Genomic DNA, 19,153 nt, shown 5'->3' with positions numbered 1-19,153 from the left:
ACGTTTTTCTTTTCTCCAATGTGCTTATATTTTTTTACCAGGACTTCAAGAACTTTTAGCCTTCTGTGCATCTTTTGGCATCGCTTTCTCCACTTTTTTAACAGCTTTCGCCAAGGTTTGTCTACATTCGTAAGGTACGTTTTGGCTTTGACGTGCATATGACATTCCATTTTCTAAGAGTTTTTGGCGCCTCTCTCGTTGTCGTATGCGATTATATTTCCGTTGTTCTTGAATTATATCTTCTTTGCCTTCAGCCTGTGCTCTCCACGTCTGTCTAGCTTTCCGCATTCTTTCCTTGTTTTTTAATTTATAGTTTTGTAATTTTGTTTCATCATCCTTTAACCTTTCTCTCCACCGTTTACAGTTCGCCTTATTTTTCTCGCCGCCGTTTTTACTCATCTACATTAAAAAATTTTATATTTTGTATTTACATATACTAATAAAGATATTTTCGAACGCAAATTTATTTTGAATCTGTACATTTTACACTTACGATGTCGCACGCTACAAGCTTTAAATAAGTAAAAAGAGCAAAGCGCTGATTATTTTCCAGCAAAGTTTTGTTTATTTAATTTGCAATAAAAATATCTATTTGTTACTAATATTTGATGCAAATTGTACAAATACCTTCGTCTCACTGATAACAAATGTTCTTTTTCAATGTCGCACGCGACATCGAGTTATACGGTAAATCAAAGAAAAAATTTACCGTAATTGGCAATCGCATCATTCCTTTTACATTTTTCTTATATTCTTTACATATAAACCGAGATTTAAAAAAGCAAATGTCACGGCATAATATATCTCATCAAGATCATTAATCAAATAAAAACATGCAACAGAAAGGTTTAAAACGGAACTTTTGCACTGCTTCGACTTTGCATTCGAATATTTCAAAATGTGGTATGTACAAATGTAAAATTTGTTTACATTAGTTACAATATGTTAAAACAACATAATTTTATAGACTTTGAATTTTTTGGCTTCGGTTAACATTTCTGTGGAAACGCCGATATACTTTCACGAATTTCAAGTTTTATTAAGAAATTTGTGTAAAGTTTTAGTATGCATTTTTGTAGCCTATTCAATTTTAGTATGATAATGTGCAAGTTTGAATTAAAAGTCAACTGTAGTAGGCTACACGTAAATTTGAATAGTTACAAAACTGCATTCCCAAAAAGTTTCTAAAAAATCTGCATTTTCGTGAACTTTGCGTAAAGTATTAAAGCATTATTCATAAAAAATAAAAAAGGTTTATAAACTGAAAAATTTATGAAAATGTCATTTTATTAAGCTCTTTAAACCTACTTTATTTTTTATGAATAAGGCCACTAAACCTTCACTTATTTGGTTTATGTTATGCAACAGAGTACACGCAATTGCGTTTATTTTAAGTGATAGACAAAATTGAATGATAGTAATCCATATAAGCAAAGAAAGCAATGGAAGAAAAAATTTAAAAAGTGTGCGTTTTAAAAAGAATTCGATACTACGAGTACTTTGCAAAGTATCGATTAAAATCACCAAATAAGGTATCGCTTATTAAAGTACTCATTTTTATAACCTCAGTATCGATACTTACTCAATATTGATAGTATCGTTCGAACCCTAAGCACATCACTAATCTGTAAGTTTTGTTGTTGAGCTTGTCATAATTAGTTTTGTGTATCTTTAATGTAAAAAGAAATATTTTATGAAATTTAAATTTACTATTTGACAAATCACCGGTAAAATAACGTGTGTAAAAAAGAATGGCGTATTTCATATCTTAATATGTAAAATTAATTAACTTTATAGTAGTGGGCTTCAATTTGTACGGTTGAAAACAACATGTTGCTTTTCTGTTTCCAATTAATTTCTCCAAAGGCGTAGAACACAGCGTTTTTTGTGATAATACATTTTTTCTGTTAAACATATCGATGGTCCGGTGCAATAACGACACAATTCAAAAGCAATAAAAAAAATACTGTCTACTGTTAAGTTTCTCATGTCTCTAATCCTCGTCGAATCCATGTCTGATCTTCAGTGTTTAGTTTAGCAATCCTTCTGGAACAAATGCAGTTGGGCTCCAAATCTCAAAAAAAAAAAAAATATTTTGGATTCGATAGAGATAATTGAGCTGAGTATAACGGTATACTTCTTTTTTTGGGCAAACAACAACAACAATAATTATCAAAGTTTAAAGTTCAAAATAAGCAATTTTTGAAATCAAGATTTCTTAAAAACGGATGGATGGATCTTGAAAAGTTTGATCTCATTTAATAGGAAATTTGATTCGCGTACTTGTACGTTTGTATACGTACTTTATATATGTGTTGTATAATTCTTACAAAAATTGAATTAATGTAAAATAATTATAAAAAAACGGAAAATTTTAGTAGACGGGCGGCAAATTCTAGAAAAAAGGGGGATGAGGGGGGGTAGGAATAGGTAAAAAATACCCCCTTTTTTCTAGCAACCCTATAGTTCTTATATAATTTATTGTTAAAGTTTTCATATAAACGATGAACAAGATAGCAGAATAACATACAACTTGGTGCTACCAGACTGGAATTTTGAATAATAAAAGGGGATTTTTAATTCGGAATTTTCACTTAGTAGAATTCTCCTTTCTGTTTTGCGAAGAAAAGGAGCTGAACACCGTTTGCAGAGAACACCTTTCTACGTAGGCGGCCTTCGGCCGCACTTCGGGATTATAACCCTCAAGCAGTAGAATTCTCCTTTCTGTTTTGCGAAGAAACGGAGCTGAACACCGTTTGCAGAGAACACCTTTCTGCGTAGGCGGCCTTCGACCGAACTTAAAGCAAACAAATCGGGCGGGACCAACACCGCCTACGTCATGGGCAATATTTTTGCACAGGGGTTCGTGACCGGAACCCCTCATTGATAATAATACACGCCCAGAATAAAAGTAGCGGTAAATTTTCATTTTCTTTTGTATTCCTTTTTAAACATTGCCTTCTTTTTATGTATTGTTTTGTACAATATGGCAACACATGTTATGTGTCAGTTTGCAACCATGTGTTATTGTAAATATGGGTGCAATTCAATGTATTTTACAAGTCGATAAAAGTTGAATTAAAGTGATTTATATACAAGATAAAATAAAATAAGAGTGTGTAAAGTATTAAGTACAGTGTTATGTGCATTTATCTATATGAAAGTATGTGACAAATGCAGTGTTTGTTAAGGAAACCAAGTGGAACGACTTAAAAAATTTTAACAATAAATAACTTATAAAAAATTATATTGTTTATATTTTTTAGTTATACATGTTTTAGAGGATACCTCCCTTAACATCCTGACCAAGTTTCATTTGTTAATTCGGTAATTCTCTAGGGTGGGGTAACCACCCCTAAAAAAGGTGTGGAAAAGTCGGGAGGGGTACCAAACGACGCGTTTCGGCCCCTCTAATAACAATCCGGAGCGGGGGAGATAATATTATTAACCATTTAAAAGTTATGAACAAAAAACTTGTTAAATTTCGTTGTATGAGCAATTACCACGTCAAAAATGCACTAAATCACCAGTTTCCACTTTTAAAACTCTACTAAAACGTTTCCGGTTATTATTTTATGCAAATCAAACCATTTATTCACTTTTATTTTATATATTTCGTTAATAAAACAGAGTAAACAAACTTTGCGCCTGCTAAAATTATTATAACCTCAAATCGCTGGTATTGCCACTTTGTTTCACATTTCATTTGCGCTATTATACTCAGTTTACACTTTCATCTAAATAAGACATTGTAACCAAAATATAATAGCAAATTTCGCTATACCATCGCGCGGTTTTTTATTAAAAATTTTCGTTATTTATCGAAGTATTGGTTTTTATGGAAAAAGCGACGCAGGCGAAAATTTTTAATAAAAAATCGCGCGATTATTTATATATATATTAAACGAAAGAAGATACCGAAAAGCATTGAACAGTGCACACATCTCATAAGGAAAAGTGAATTATTACGAAATACTAATACAGTGGCAGCACTATAGCTAATTTGGAATCTCGCGTTTCAGCTCGCAAAGATTAGGTTTGTTCGTCGAAAATCCAGCAAGAATTATCCAACACTCAAAATATCAGAGAGTAAGAAAAAAATTCTCTCAAATTCTCTCTCATGTTGAGAAACTTGCAAATTTCTGCACGAACGCAAATTTGCAGGAATTTGCAAGTTTCGCTGCCAGCTGGCGTCCACGGTTGCATTTCAAACATAAAAAATTTTTATAGAATTTTTAAAATTCGTTCGGATGGCCAAAAACAGGATATACATGTATATTTCTTGTTGTTCTGACTTTCTTTGACATACATTTCAATTTCTTCTTCGTACTAGCTGTCGGGTTTCTTAAATCGACTCTGGTTGTAATTGCATTCCGATTACGAATACCATTTTTTTCAGCCGAATTAAGTTCAAATCATTGGAATTAACTAAATTAATTATATCAACAATTATTTACTTCCTTTTTTCATAAAAAAATCGCTCGTGTTTATAAATTTTTAAATTTAACGAACTAATTTATTCAAATTATTGTAGACAAAAATGCAACCATGCGCCACAACCACATGTTTTTCGTGTTTGCAAATTCTTGCTGGCAAAATTTTTTCCAGCAAGAATTTGCAACTTCTCGCCAAGAGAACTGTCACTTTGCTCTCACAATTTTTGAGTGTTGGATAATTTTTTGGTCTGCACGAACGCGATTTGGGCAAAAATCGTGATAATTCGTACAAATTCGTACAAATTTTTTGCTCGACGAACAAACCTAATGTCAACTTCTTTTTAATAACAAAATAATCTATCTTAGGTTGATTAAACTATGTGTTTCTTTAATAAATAAGTTAAATTATATATTTTAATAGTGTTTAAAAAGTGAGAACAGGTGATTTAGTGAATCTTTGTCGGTGTAATTGCCCATAGAAAACAACGAAATTTAACAAAAGTTTTTTGTTCATAACTTTTAAATGGTTAATAATATTATCTCCCCCCCTCCGGGTTGTTATTAGGGCGGTTGAAACGCGTCGTTTGGTACCCCTCCCGACTTTTCCACACCTTTTTTAGGGTTTGTTACCCCACCCCACCGTTAATTCCACCTGGTTTTCTTAAAACACAAGGTGCGGCTGACTACTAAAGCCCACCCAAAAAACACCTTTTGCAGAGAACACCTTTCTGCGTAGGCGGCCTTCGGCCGCACTTACGGATTATAACCCTCACAACGTAGCATTCTCTTTCTGTGTTGCGAAGAAAAGGCACTGAACACCTTTTGCAGAGAACACCTTTCCGCGTAGGCGGCCTGCAGCCGCACTTAGGGATTATAACCCTCACAACGTAGAATTCTCTTTCTGTGTTGCGATGAAAAGGCCCTCAACACCTTTTGCAGAGAACACCTTTCTGCGTAGGCGGCCTGCGGCCGCACTTAGGGATTATGAACCTCACAACGTAGAATTCTCTTTCTGTGATGGGAAGAAAAGGCACTGAACACCTTTTGCAGAGAACATCTTTCGACGTAGGCGGCCTGCGGCCGCACTTAGGGATTATAACCCTCACAACGTATAATTATTTTTCTGTGTTGTGAAGAAAAGGCACTGAACACCTTTTGCAGAGAACACCTTTCTGCGTAGGCGACGTCGGCCGCACTTAGGGTTTGTAAGCTTTTTTTTATAATTATTTTACATTAATTCAATTTTTGTAAGAACTATACAACATATATATAAAGTACGTATAGCAAATTAAAGGGAATCAAATTTGCTATTAAATGAGATCAAAATTTTCAAAATCCATTCATTCGTTTTTGAGAAATCTTGATTTCAAAAATTTCTTATTTTGAACTTTAACCTTTGATAATTCTTGTTGTTGTTGTTTGCCCAAAAAAAGAAGTATACCGTTATACTCAGCTCAATCATCTCTATCGATTCCAATATTTTTTTTTTTAATTTGAGATTTGTAGCCCAACTGCATCTATGCCATCCTTCTTACTTTAGTGAGTTACAGAAATTGATTCGACAAGGATTAGAGACAAGAGCCACTTAACAGTAGTAACAGTTTTTGTTGTTTGAATTGTATCGTTATTGCACAGTGCCATCGATATGTAAAATTATTACAATCTGAACTCTCAAAAACGAGTGATTAATTTTTCTGCCACTGCATTTTGATGCATCAATCATATGTATGTATGGTATGTACATACATGGGATGCGCACCGTTTTTAAAGAGAAAAAATGAGAAATGGGGAAAATTTTAGTAGACGGACGGCAATTTCTAGAAAAAAGGGGGATGAGGAGGGGTGCAATAGAACCCCCTGATTTCAAAAATACCCCCCTTTTTTCTAGAAAACCTATAGTTCTTATATAATTTGTTAAAGTTTGAAGTGAATAAGATAGCAAAATAACATCAAACTTGGTGCTGCCAGACCGGAATTTTGAATAAAAAAAGCGGATTTTTAATTCGGAATTTTCACTTAGTAGAATTCTATTTTCTGCGTGGGCGGCCTTTGGCCGCCATTTATGATTATAGCTTACCAAATAGAATTCTTTTGGTATGCACCAACTGGGGCTACCACCCAGTGATGAAGCCTTGGGAAATGATAAGGTAACCAGAATTCCCTTTCTGTGAGGTAAACCTGGGGCTGCCGCCCGAGAGAGAGGATACCTCCCTTAACATCCTGACCAAGTTTCATTTGTTAATTCCAACTGGTTTTCTTAAAACACAAGGTGCGGCTGACTACTAAAGCCCACCCAAAAATTGTCATCAAAATTCAAAATTTTTAATTAGACTATTTAGAAAATTTTCGGGTATGCAGTTTTGCAAGTTCCAAGTCGCTAAACATTACCGTTGATTTTTTAGAATTTTTTTTGTGGAGGGTGTTGCGCATTTTCTTCCACATATAACACATGATCAAAAATCAACGGTAATTTTTAGCGACTTGAAACTTCCACTTTATTATACTAAAATTGAATGGGCTACAAAACTGCATAACCCAACATTTTCTATATATTCTAATTCAAAATTTTGAAATTTTGATGACGATTTTTTTAAGTCTGATTAATTTTTTTGCAATTTGTGCAAGCTTTGCAACTTTTGTTATTGTGGTTTCTGTTATAGCTTGAATTATATTTTAAATGAAAATTATTAAAAATAAATAAATAAACATAATTTGCAAGCAATATCGTTTTGAATTTCGTTGCTAATTAGTTGCACGCACCTGTAACTTAAAAATATAAACAATATCAATGTTTATAAGTTATTTGTTGTTAAAATTTCTTAAGTCGTTCCACTTGATTTCCTTAACGAAAAGTGCATTTGTCACATACTTTCATATATATAAATGCAGATAACACTGTACTTAATACTTTACACACTTTTATTTGATTTTATCTTGTATATAAATCACTTTAATTCAACTTTTATTGACTTGTAAATTACATTGAATTGCACCCATATTTATTTTTATTTATTTATTTATCTAGAAATAAACGTTTCGTACAGACTATTTGGTAAAAAACAAAATATAAATTAATAACTAATTTAGCATACTATTAAAAAGTAGTTTGAAATTAGATTTGGAAGAAGTGAAATCGATAGCAGAAGGGTTTAAGAGCGAATTAAACTCGTTTAGAGCTCTGCGAATAGGAGCGTTATTCACATAATTATTCCTGAAAAAATCCAGAGAAAAAATGTCATGATTCCTAAGGCTTCTTGGTGGGATATTAAATGTAATCCGTTCGAGTAAGAACGGCGAGTCAATCGCACCCCGTATAATGTCAAAAACGAGTGATTTAAGGTTTATAAGCATGCATTTAGCAGTGTAAGATGGGAAAGGGCCAACGAAATGTAGAGAGCGTAGAGCATAACGAATAAAAGATTTTTGGATACGTTCAATTCTATTGATATGACATGACACACCCACATATTTACAATAACACATGGTTGCAAACTGACACATAACATGTGTTGCATATTGTACAAAACAATACATACAAAGAAGGCAATGCTTAATACGTGCAGAATACGTACACTTCCCTGATTAAAAAAATGTATATTGGGACCGATAGTGGTCTTAGTCCTGATCATAACCATAATAGACACCACTAGGGCGGCAGCCTCAGAATTACCACACAGAAAGGGAATTCTAGTTACCTTATCCTTTCCCAAGGCTTCATAACTGGGGCAGTAGCCCTATTTGGTGCACACCAAAAGGAGAACTCTATTTGGTATGGGTTATAATCCTACGCAGAAAGGAGAATTCTACTAACTGAAAATTCCGAATTAAAAATCCGCTTTTATTATTCAAAACTCCAATCTGGCAGCACCAAGTTTGATGGTATTTTGCTATCTTATTCAACGTTTATAGGAAAACTTTAACAACAAATTATATAAGAACTATAGGGTTGCTAGAATAAATGGGAGTATTTTTGAAATCAGGGTGTCCTATTCTACCCCCCTCATCCCCCCGTTTTCTAGAATTTGCCGTCCGTGTAATACAATTTTTCCAACATGTATAATTAAAAAATTGTCGGCCGCTGTGGTGTAGTGGTAAGCAGTGCGCGCTTCCACTCCGCTGCGCCTGGGTTCAACCCTTGGTGAAAGCAACATCGAAAAAAAAAATAGAAAAAAGGTTTTTTCTTAACAGCGGTCGTCCCTCGGCAGGCAATGGCAAACCTCCGAGTGTATTTCTGCCATGAAAAACAGCTTCTCATAAAAATACAATCGCGTTCGGAGTCGGCGTAAAACTGTAGGTCCCTTCTCTTTGTGTGACAACATCAAGGCGCACGCCACAAATCGGAGGAGAAGCTCGGCCAAACACTAACATATGTGTAAACGCCAATCTATTATTATTATTATAATTAAAAAATATAAACAATATCATTGCTTATAAGTTATTTGTGGTTAAAATTTCTTAAGTCGAACATTACAAAGATCATATATTTATAAAAATATAAGTGTTAAGTGCTCTTTTTCATATGAAACTTTGCTAGTAAAACTGCAAAGAAATTACCAACGAATTAGTTAAATACTATTACTAATAAAGTGAAAAGAGTGATAAGTGATGTAAATATATACGATTCTTAACACCCCCGCCAAGTTTCATGACGAAATTCGTGATGGTTTTGTGGAAATAGCCAGAAACCGATGTAATGGAAAGCAAACCCAAAATATGTCCAATAAAACCCGGCGCAATCAAGCATATTAATATTTTTTACGTTTATTATGTATTTTTAGTAAATAAACTAGGTTTTTAATATTATCGCGCACTTAAATATGTACGTACACACACATTCTGAATACAGAACTGTGCTTTACACTGACATTAGAAGAGTGTTGCCACATCTAACAAAATCAACATCAAATAACAAAAGATAATAGTTTTTAACTTATATTGTGGGATTTTTTATAAAAAATTTTCATTATTGAAGTATCGATTTATATCAAAAAAAGGGCTCAGGCGAAAATCTGTAATAAAAATCGCGCGATTTTTTATAAAAAATTTTCTTTATTTATCGACGTATTGATTTTTTTTTGAAAAAAGCACCGCAGGTGAATCCGCAATTAGGGATTATAACCCTCACAAAGTAGAACTCTCCTCCTGTTTTGCGAAGAAAAGGGCTGAACATCTTTTTCTGGGAACACCTTTTGCAGAGAACACCTTTCTAGGGATTATAACCCTCACAAAGTACAACTCTCTTTCTGTTTTGCAAAGAAAAGATCCTGAACACCTTTTGCAGGGAACAACTTTCTGCGTAGGCGGCCTTTGGCCGCGGTTTGGTATTATAACCCTCACTAAGTAGAATTCTCTTTATGTTTTGCGAAGAAAAGGGCTGAACACCTTTTGCAGAGAACACCTTTCTGCGTAGATTAAAAACCCTCGAGAAAAAATAAATAAACATCACTCCAACAGCGGTTAAGCCTTCCGCAATATTTTTATGCAGAGCTCTTTGTTTAACATATTTTAAAAACACATTATACTCATTTATTCCACACACAATTATACACAAACGACACTTGCGTCCACAGTATTTTTGCGTAGAATTCCTTTCTGCGTAGGCGGCCTTCGGATTATAACCCTTACCAAATAGAATTCTTTTGGTGTGTACCAACTGTAGCCTTGGGAAAGGATGAGGTAACTAGGTAATTCCCTTTCTGTGTGGTAAACCTGAGGCTACCGCCCCAGTGATGTCTATTATGGTTACTGGGTGTTTTATAAAAATGTCTTGTATATAAAAATGTGTATATAAAAATGTCTTGTGCAAATTAATATTTAACATTTTCATGCGAAAAAACGCGAATGAAAATTGTGATTTTTGGCAATTTTTCTAATGGGTCCCTAGGGAATCATATAGGACCTAGGTGGTCAGGGGTTGAATTTTTGTCAATCGCGGTTCATTCCCTCTCCAAAAAGGTGGGTTAGGGGTGTCACGCCCACTTACCTTTCGCCCACCGCCCCTTTAACGAACGGCTATAATGGAAAGCCAACCCAAAATATCAGTGTTAAGTGCTTTTTTTTATACGAAACTGTGCTAGTGAAACTGCAAAGAATTTACCAACAAATTAGGTTAATACTATTACTAATAAAGTGAGAAGAGTGATAAATAATGTAAATATATACGATTTTTAACATCCCCGCCAAGTTTCATGACGAAATTCGTGATAGTTTTGTGAAAACACCCAGAAACCGATGTAATGGAAAGGCAACCCAATAAATGGAGTAAATGAACACAGTTTAACACCTTTTTTTTGGTTTTGTACATCTGTTTATTTGTACATTTGTTTATTTAATTGCAATATTCCGGTCTTGAAAATTCCACACAAAAATCTTCTGAAGTTAATATAAATAAGATTTAGGAAAACGAGTGCTGCCACTTTATTAAAAATAGCTCAGTTTTAAAACTCATTTTATTTGGGTTCAGTTTTTCCATTTATAAAGTATTTGCGCGTTTAACTTCTTTTTGCGTAGGAGGCCTGCGCGATTAGGGATTATATGCCTCACTACGTAAAATTCTCTTTCTGTGTTGCCAAAGAAAAGGGGCTGAACACCTTTTGCAGAGAACACCTTTCAATTTCAAAGTTTAACCGTTTTTAATAGAATCGGGGGTCCCCATTTCAAAGTGCACCTAAACGGGTGCACTTTGAAATGGGACCCCCGATTCGGGCTTCAAAAGTGGTAAAATTGGAAAGCTGGAATCCTCCTTTTAGGTGCGGGAGCCTTCTACATTTTGAGATACTTAGTATTCAAGTTTTTTATTTGCTTAGTAAATAACACTATGTATTGCACAAATCAACACAAATATACGCTTTCCTTTTTGGTTGTTGTTTCCGACAGGGTGGGTGGATGTATTATGGAACGAATTTCCGTCATCCCTTGTCAAATTTGGTTTGGAGACAAACCGGTTTCGGCGTTGTGCCATCTTCAGTGTCATTTTTCGTTCTCCTTCGAACGAAACATTTTAGATCAGTTTAAATTGTTTAGCTATTGTACTGTTAGAAAATCACTTATATTTTATTTATTTAATATTGTGTTTCATAATTTCACAAATAGCGTAAATGGCGGTTTACGTATTGAAATACAACGAATGTGCTACCAGATTGAACAAAATGAAAAATAAAATAAATGAAAACGAAGTACGTCAATGTAAAGAAAGTTAACTTTGATTTTACTTCTTTTGTTCTATTACTGGCAACACAGAAAGGAGAAAAGGTGTTCAGCCCCTCTTCTTCGGCAACACAGAAAAGAGAATTCTACTTCGTGAGGTTTATAATCCCTAAGTGCGGCCGAAGGCCGCCTACGCAGAAAGGTGTTCAGTCCCTCTTCTTCGGCAACACAGAAAGGAGAATTCTACTTCGTGAGGGTTATAATCCCAAAGTGCGGACGAAGGCCGCCTACGCAAAAGGTGTTCAGCCCTTCTTCTTCGGCAGCACAAAGGAGAATTCTACTTCGTGAGGGTTATAATCCCAAAGTTCGGCCGAAGGCCACCTACGCAAAAGGTGTTCAGCCCCTCTTCTTCGGCAACACAGAAAGGAGAATTTTACTTCGTGGGGGTTATAATCCCAAAGTGCGGCCGAAGGCCGCTTACGCCGAAAGGTGATCAGTCGATCTTCTTCGGCAAAACTGAAAGGAGAATTCTACTTCGTGAGAGTTATAATCGCTAAGTGCGGCCGATACCGCCTACGCAGAACTGTGTTCTCTTCAAAAGGTGGTAGTCCCTCTTCTTCGGCAACACAGAAAGGAGAATTTTAAGTGTTCAGCCTCTCTTCGGCAACTCAGAAACAAGGAGACTACTTCGTGAGGGTTATAATACCTAAGTGCGGCCGAAGGCCGCCTACGCAAAAAGGTTTTCTCTGCAAAAGGTGTTTATCCCCTCTTCTTCGGCAAACACAGAAAGAAGAATTCTGCGTAGTAAGGGTAATAATTCCTAAGCGCGGCCGGAGGCACCCTACGCAAAAGAATCATACATCATACATCAAATAAAAGGTACTTTTGTGCTCCTTTTAACAAACATATTTTTGGATATAGTTAATTCGGTTTTTTACACATTACGTTTGAAATACATGACATACAGTGTTAAGATTGTCCAAAAATAATTTTTTTCATATTTTTTGACGAAAAAACGTCTAATTTTGTCACATTATTCTAGCTACGTCCCTCATCACATATTAATTGTTTTTATTTCATATAAAAGAGTATTTCATATAAAAGAGTATTTCTTAACAAATTGGAATTACACTGTGGAACAAATTCAGGTTAGCAAAAGTTAGGTCGATTCTGAGAGTGAGGGGTGAAAATAGAGGCTAAATTAGAAGACCCGTATCGCGGCGTTTGTTTATGTTAGTTCGATTTTTTTTTTAATCGACCTTCGAACTTTGCAGTCAAATGCCGATTTTCAGCATATTGTTTATATGGTTTTTTTGCTATAACTCGTCGACTAATTGATATTTCTTCAATCTGTTAAAGCCAAATTATTGCTAGAGACCTGTGCAACAATTAAAATTTAAAAAAAAATAGATTTAGAAAATTTTTGAATTGCTTGCGAAGCAAAATGTTGGAATTTTTTTCCATGCTTTTTGAACATATTTTCCACAAAACTAAGTCTTTTTTGCTTTCTGTTTGATCTATAATATGCATCTCAGTTTCTTCAATAAATTTCATTTGAAAAGAAAACAATCATAGTACAAAACTTGCGTTTTCCAGCTTAATATTAATTTACTTCTCATTTCTTATGTACCAATTTTTTCAGTGTTGGTTTTGAAGAAACATTGAAAAAGAAATTATAAAAATATGGAAAAAAATATAATTTTGAAATGTTAGTTATGAAAATTTTTAAGTGAAAAAATTAAATAAATTAAATTAATGATTTGGCCAGTTGCCGTTTAGCAGGCGGATGTGGATCAACATCACTGCTCTCTCTAATATCTTGGTCATCGCCATCATCATCAGAAAGGTCGATAATTTCGTCCAACAGATAATCTGGAATTTCTTCGTTGTCTTCCCCTTCTTCCTCTTTTTCGTCGTCTTCCTCTTCTTCAAAGGTGTTTTTATACCACCAACCAATTTCAGCGAGTATTGCATCTGGAGATTTCTTTCCTCTGTACCTGAAACGAAAATAGTTTTCAATCGTTAACATGTTTAAATTGTGCACTCTGACAAAGATATTAGAAAAATCTAGGAATTCAAAATATGCACACTCTATAGTTACCTTATTTCAAATGGAAGCGCAGTTTGGTGAAAACGTTCGCCTTGCTCATCACATTCAGTTGGCAACTGTTGAGCGAGTTGATCAAGATGCTGATGCAAGAGATGAATTTTGTACGACATATTAACCCCAATTTCATCGAAAGCTTCCAACATGTTTGCAACAGATTGCCTGTAGTTGTCTTTGCGTTCTTTACCCAAAAGTCCCTTAATGACTGCTTTCATCTCGGTCTGTCAGAACTCGGTCAAAATCTTGACGACCCATTAGTTTCCGTATGTCGGCACCATTAACAACCCCTTCCTGAATTTTGGCGTTACTTAGTCTTGGGAAAATGTCTTTTAAGCGGTTGAATACTGCTGGTCTTTTTGCGATACATTTCAAAAAATTTTTAGCAATGCCAAGTTTAATGTAGAGCAACGGCAACAAAATTTTCATTTCAGGAACAAGACTCTCGTGTAGCCTATTGTCTTTAGGCCATTTCCGTCCAATGCGACTATTCCAGTTATGCTGTTTGTACTGGTTTCTTCCTTTAATACCTTCTCCGTATCGTGAATCCCAATCGCACAAAAAACACGGATATTTTGGACGGCCAGATGCTGTTAAGCCTGTAATCAATGAAACTATTTTGAGGTCGCAGCAAATGCGCCACTGGTGTTCGTTATATTTGACTACTTCCAGAATGTGTTTCAAATTATCGAAATTTTCACTAGTGTCAGTGCTATACGCAATTGGAACAGAAAGCATTCTATTCGTCTTGTGCAAAAGCACAACTTTTAAGCTATTAGTGAACTATCGATGAATAAACGCCAATCATCTTTTTTATACCCTATCGTCTCCATTAACTTTTCGATATCGTTGCAATAAGCGAAATTTTTTGCATCATTCACATTGTTGTTCTGATTTTTTCTGAGTCAAACACAAAATTGCAACAATTGCATCCAATTGCTTTTGTGTGACTAGGATTGGGTCCTTTGATGTTTCATAAGATGTACCTTCACCAGGGTCTTATTCTGATAAAAAATGCATGGATATGGCAGCGGCGGTTGTAACGGGTGATTTTTTAAGAGCTTGATAACTTTTTTTTTAAAAAAAACGCATAAAATTTGCAAAATCTCATCGGTTCTTTATTTGAAACGTTAGATTGGTCCATGACATTTACTTTTTGAAGATAATTTCATTTAAATGTTGACCGCGGCTGCGTCTTAGGTGGTCCATTCGGAAAGTCCAATTTTGGGCAACTTTTTCGAGCATTTCGGCCGGAATAGCCCGAATTTCTTCGGAAATGTTGTCTTCCAAAGCTGGAATAGTTGCTGGCTTATTTCTGTAGACTTTAGACTTGACGTAGCCCCACAAAAAATAGTCTAAAGGCGTCAAATCGCATGATCTTGGTGGCCAACTTACCGGTCCATTTCTTGAGATGAATTGTTCTCCGAAGTTTTCCCTCAAAATGGCCATAGAATCGCGAGCTGTGTGGCATGTAGCGCCATCTTGTTGAAACCACATGTCAACCAAGTTCAGTTCTTCCATTTTTGGCAACAAAAAGTTTGTTAGCATCGAACGATAGCGATCGCCATTCACCGTAACGTTGCGTCCAACAGCATCTTTGAAAAAATACGGTCCAATGATTCCACCAGCGTACAAACCACACCAAACAGTGCATTTTTCGGGATGCATGGGCAGTTCTTGAACGGCTTCTGGTTGCTCTTCACTCCAAATGCGGCAATTTTGCTTATTTACGAAGCCATTCAACCAGAAATGAGCCTCATCGCTGAACAAAATTTGTCGATAAAAAAGCGGATTTTCTGCCAACTTTTCTAGGGCCCATTCACTGAAAATTCGACGTTGTGGCAGATCGTTCGGCTTCAGTTCTTGCACGAGCTGTATTTTATAGGGTTTTACACCAAGATCTTTGCGTAAAATCTTCCATGTGGTCGAATAACACAAACCCAATTGCTGCGAACGGCGACGAATCGACATTTCACGGTCTTCAGCAACACTCTCAGAAACAGACGCAATATTCTCTTCTGTACGCACTGTACGCATTCGTGTGGTTGGTTTAATGTCCAATAAAGTAAACTGAGTGCGAAACTTGGTCACAATCGCATTAATTGTTTGCTCACTTGGTCGATTATGTAGACCATAAATCGGACGTAAAGCGCGAAACACATTTCGAACCGAACACTGATTTTGGTAATAAAATTCAATGATTTGCAAGCGTTGCTCGTTAGTAAGTCTATTCATGATGAAATTTCAAAGCATACTGAGCATCTTTCTCTTTGACACCATGTCTGAAATCCCACGTGATCTGTCAAATACTAATGCATGAAAATCCTAACCTCAAAAAAATCACCCGTTAGTACTGATATCTGTTCGAAGATCAATACTTCGGTATGTTGGTACTGGAACGAATTCTGAGTGCGGTAATGGTAATTGGACACTGGGCACTGCTACATAAGTTTGCTTTCCTTCTAGTCAAAGTTTTATGGTAGTTGATACATCCATAGCAATTTTCTTGTTGATGCGGGCTGTTGTCTAACCACATCATTGGTATACCAAAAGGCATAGCCTTCTTTCCACTTTTCCATTGCATAAAACTTGAATAGCAATAAAGCAAACTTTTTTAGGGGCATAGTTTCATTCCCACGACAGCCGGTTCTACGTACCGGAATGACTCGGGTTTCACCCGACCAAGGGCTGTTGTTTCGGCGATCTAACCCCGTTTAGGTCGGCGAAGTATCTTAGTAGTTGTCCGTGCATAGGGCTACATTCACTACGCATTCTCCTACTCAGGGCTGGCATCGAGTCAAACCCTGGGCCAGAAACATACACCTGCTGTGTATGCCGAAGACGATTACACCACAACTCCACCTCAGTCAAGTGTAATGCCTGTGAGGGGTGGAGTCACCTCAGGGTCTGCTCGGGACTACGGACACACAGACAGTGGACCACGTCGTACGTGGCCCCCTGTTGCTCAAATAGAGCAGCCTCCACGGCTAACCATAGTCCGCCCGTGCAGCCTCACACACTCACACAGCAGCCACACACAGTCACCACAACACAACAACAAAATAACACCACAGACCGTACCATAGCCACTACAGACCGCATAACACACACAACCGCACCACCACCCACGCGCCGCCGCCAACAACTCCTGGTTCCCCCTACAATCTGCACGGTATGTCAGACCAGGATATTCCGTAATGTGACATCAGTCAAGTGCAACACCTGCCTTGGCTGGTGCCACTTTAGGGCATGCTCAGGTCTGCGTACCACGCGAGATTGGACGGGGAACTTCGAGGGCCCGTGTTGCGCTGCTCGGTCGCAGACGCCAATTGCGACGCCCCCCACCACCACCACAGGGCGGCAATCACCTCAGCAGCACACACAGCCAACGGCGGCAAGAACATACACCTCACTCACACCCCACATCACGACACGTCTCCCGAACCACATGAAGCTCCTTCAATTCAACTGTAACGGGCTACAGAGCAAGATTGAAGAGATAACCGTCTTCATGTGTCGGCATGGTATATTAATAGCTGCGGTCCAAGAGACGAAGTTGCACAGCAATTCAACTTTGTTGAATTGCGCCGGGTACAACGTGCACCGTCGAGAGCGCGAGCGAGATAATGGTGGTGGCCTAGCGTTCATCACGCACCACTCCGTGCAGTATCGTCTTATCGAAGCAGACATCGACCGCAGGGATACCACCCTAGAATGTCAGGGCATCGCTATCCGGTCAGGCGATGTCGAGCTCGAAATATTCAACATATACATACCCCCTGTCACCTGCTGCCCGGCAGGATATCACCCTGATATAGGTGCGCTCCTCAGAGGTGAAAACCGTATGGTAGTAGGTGACTTTAATGCGCACCACGATCTTTGGCACTCAAGCCTGTCAAACGATCGTAGGGGAACAGACTTGGCTGAGCAGATAGACGATTCGACATTCTGCACAATGAACGACGACGCACCCACCAGGATTATGGGTAACTGCAGTAGCTCGCCAGACATCACAATAGTCAGCGCTGGCTTGATAAACAGCATAACTTGGCGACCTATGCTGACTCTAGCATCAGACCATCTACCCATAGTCATCTCGATTGATAAACCAACCGACTTTGCCTCCGCCAAACACCGGACCTATATCAACTTTTCTAAAGCTGATTGGAAAGGTTACGCGGAGTTTACTGAAAACACCTTCACATCGCTCCCCACACCAACCGACGTCCATCTCGGTGAACGTAAGTTCCGCAGGGCTATCACTGCTGCTGCAGCTCGCTTCATACCGGCAGGGTGTATATCGGACCCACGTCCAAACTTCCCTGCCGAAGCGGCTGTTTTAGCCAATGAGCGTGATAGCCTTCGTCAGGCCGATCCCGGAGATCCCCGTATCAGGGATCTCAACGCGGAGATTCGGCAACTTGTAAACGTACATAAGCGGAAGAAAAGGGAGGAGCATCTGAAGACTTGTAACTTCACCTCTGGTGTGAGCAAGCTTTGGTCAACCGTGAGGTCATTGTCTAATCCGACGAAGCACGACGACAGAGTCGAAATTTCCTTCGGCGACCATGCTTCGTCGGACCCGGAGCGTTGCGCGAGCTTTTTTAGCCGGCAGTTCATACTGCATCCTCCGGTGGACAAAGCCAAGCGTCGAGTGACCAGAAGGCTGCACAAACTGCCAACAACTTGTGCCCCCCTTGCTTTCACTTGCGGTGAAGTTCAGGTGGCCATCGGGAAGGCGAAAGCCTCCAAAGCCATGGGTCCCGACGGAATATGCATGCTGATGCTGAAAAATTTGGGTCCTGCGGGGGTAGCGTACCTAACGGAGGTCCTCAATCTGTCAATGGCCACTCTCATCATCCCAGACATCTGGAAGGTGGGGAGAGTGGTCCCACTGCTCAAACCGGGGAAACCTGCCAACAAAGGAGATTCGTATCGTCCGATTACACTCCTTTCCCCGGTAGCGGAGACACTCGAGGCCTTGCTACTCCCGTACTTCACAAATCACCTGACCCCAGCGAAGCATCAGAATGGTTTCCGTAAAGTGCACAGTACAACAACAGCACTTAACGCCATAAACACTCAGATAACTCGTGGCCTTAACCGTAACCGTCCCTGTGAGAGAACGATTCTAGTAGCGTTGGACTTGTCTAAGGCGTTTGACACCGTCTGCCATTCCACGCTACTAGAAGATATAGAGGCCTCCTCTCTCCCACAGAGGCTCAAACGGTGGTCGGCAAATTATCTAAGTGGTCGACATTCGTCGGTAATGTTTAGAGACAAAACGAGTAAGCAGCGAAAAATAAAACAGGGGGTTCCTCAGGGTGGTGTCCTTTCCCCGCTACTGTTTAACTTTTATATTTCAAAGCTCCCTCAACCACCAGAGGGAGTCTCGATTGTCTCCTATGCTGACGATTGCCCGATTATGGCGACTGGGAATGGAATTGATGACCTGTGTTCGAAAGTA

General features: G+C 37.9%; 2 protein-coding genes across 4 annotated transcripts in view; both read left to right on the top strand.

Annotated features, from left to right (window-relative positions):
* The first annotated feature begins 1,642 nt into the window (after positions 1–1,642).
* The window catches only part of LOC118745702 (guanylate kinase-like), a 61,509-nt gene continuing 43,998 nt past the window's right edge, over positions 1,643–19,153 (top strand). The window contains exon 1 of one of the 3 annotated variants that reach the window (XM_036479310.1): positions 1,643–1,727. The gene's annotated coding sequence lies outside the window, so the exon portion shown is untranslated. Of the gene's footprint in view, positions 1,738–19,153 lie in introns of all 3 variants that reach the window. The other 2 variants (XM_036479308.1, XM_036479314.1) reach the window with 2 other exon arrangements.
* The window catches only part of LOC118745701 (phosphatidylinositol 5-phosphate 4-kinase type-2 alpha), a 110,904-nt gene continuing 93,399 nt past the window's right edge, over positions 1,649–19,153 (top strand). The window contains exon 1 of the mRNA XM_036479305.1: positions 1,649–1,737. The gene's annotated coding sequence lies outside the window, so the exon portion shown is untranslated. The remainder of the gene's footprint in view (positions 1,738–19,153) is intronic.

The sequence above is a fragment of the Rhagoletis pomonella genome, unplaced genomic scaffold (assembly GCF_013731165.1).
Source record: "Rhagoletis pomonella isolate Grant_MI unplaced genomic scaffold, Rhpom_1.0 Rhpom_scaffold_00009, whole genome shotgun sequence".
NCBI classification, from domain to species: Eukaryota; Metazoa; Arthropoda; class Insecta; order Diptera; family Tephritidae; genus Rhagoletis; species Rhagoletis pomonella.
Note: the sequence above shows the minus strand (reverse complement) of the source record. Positions and strands in the feature narration are given on the sequence as shown.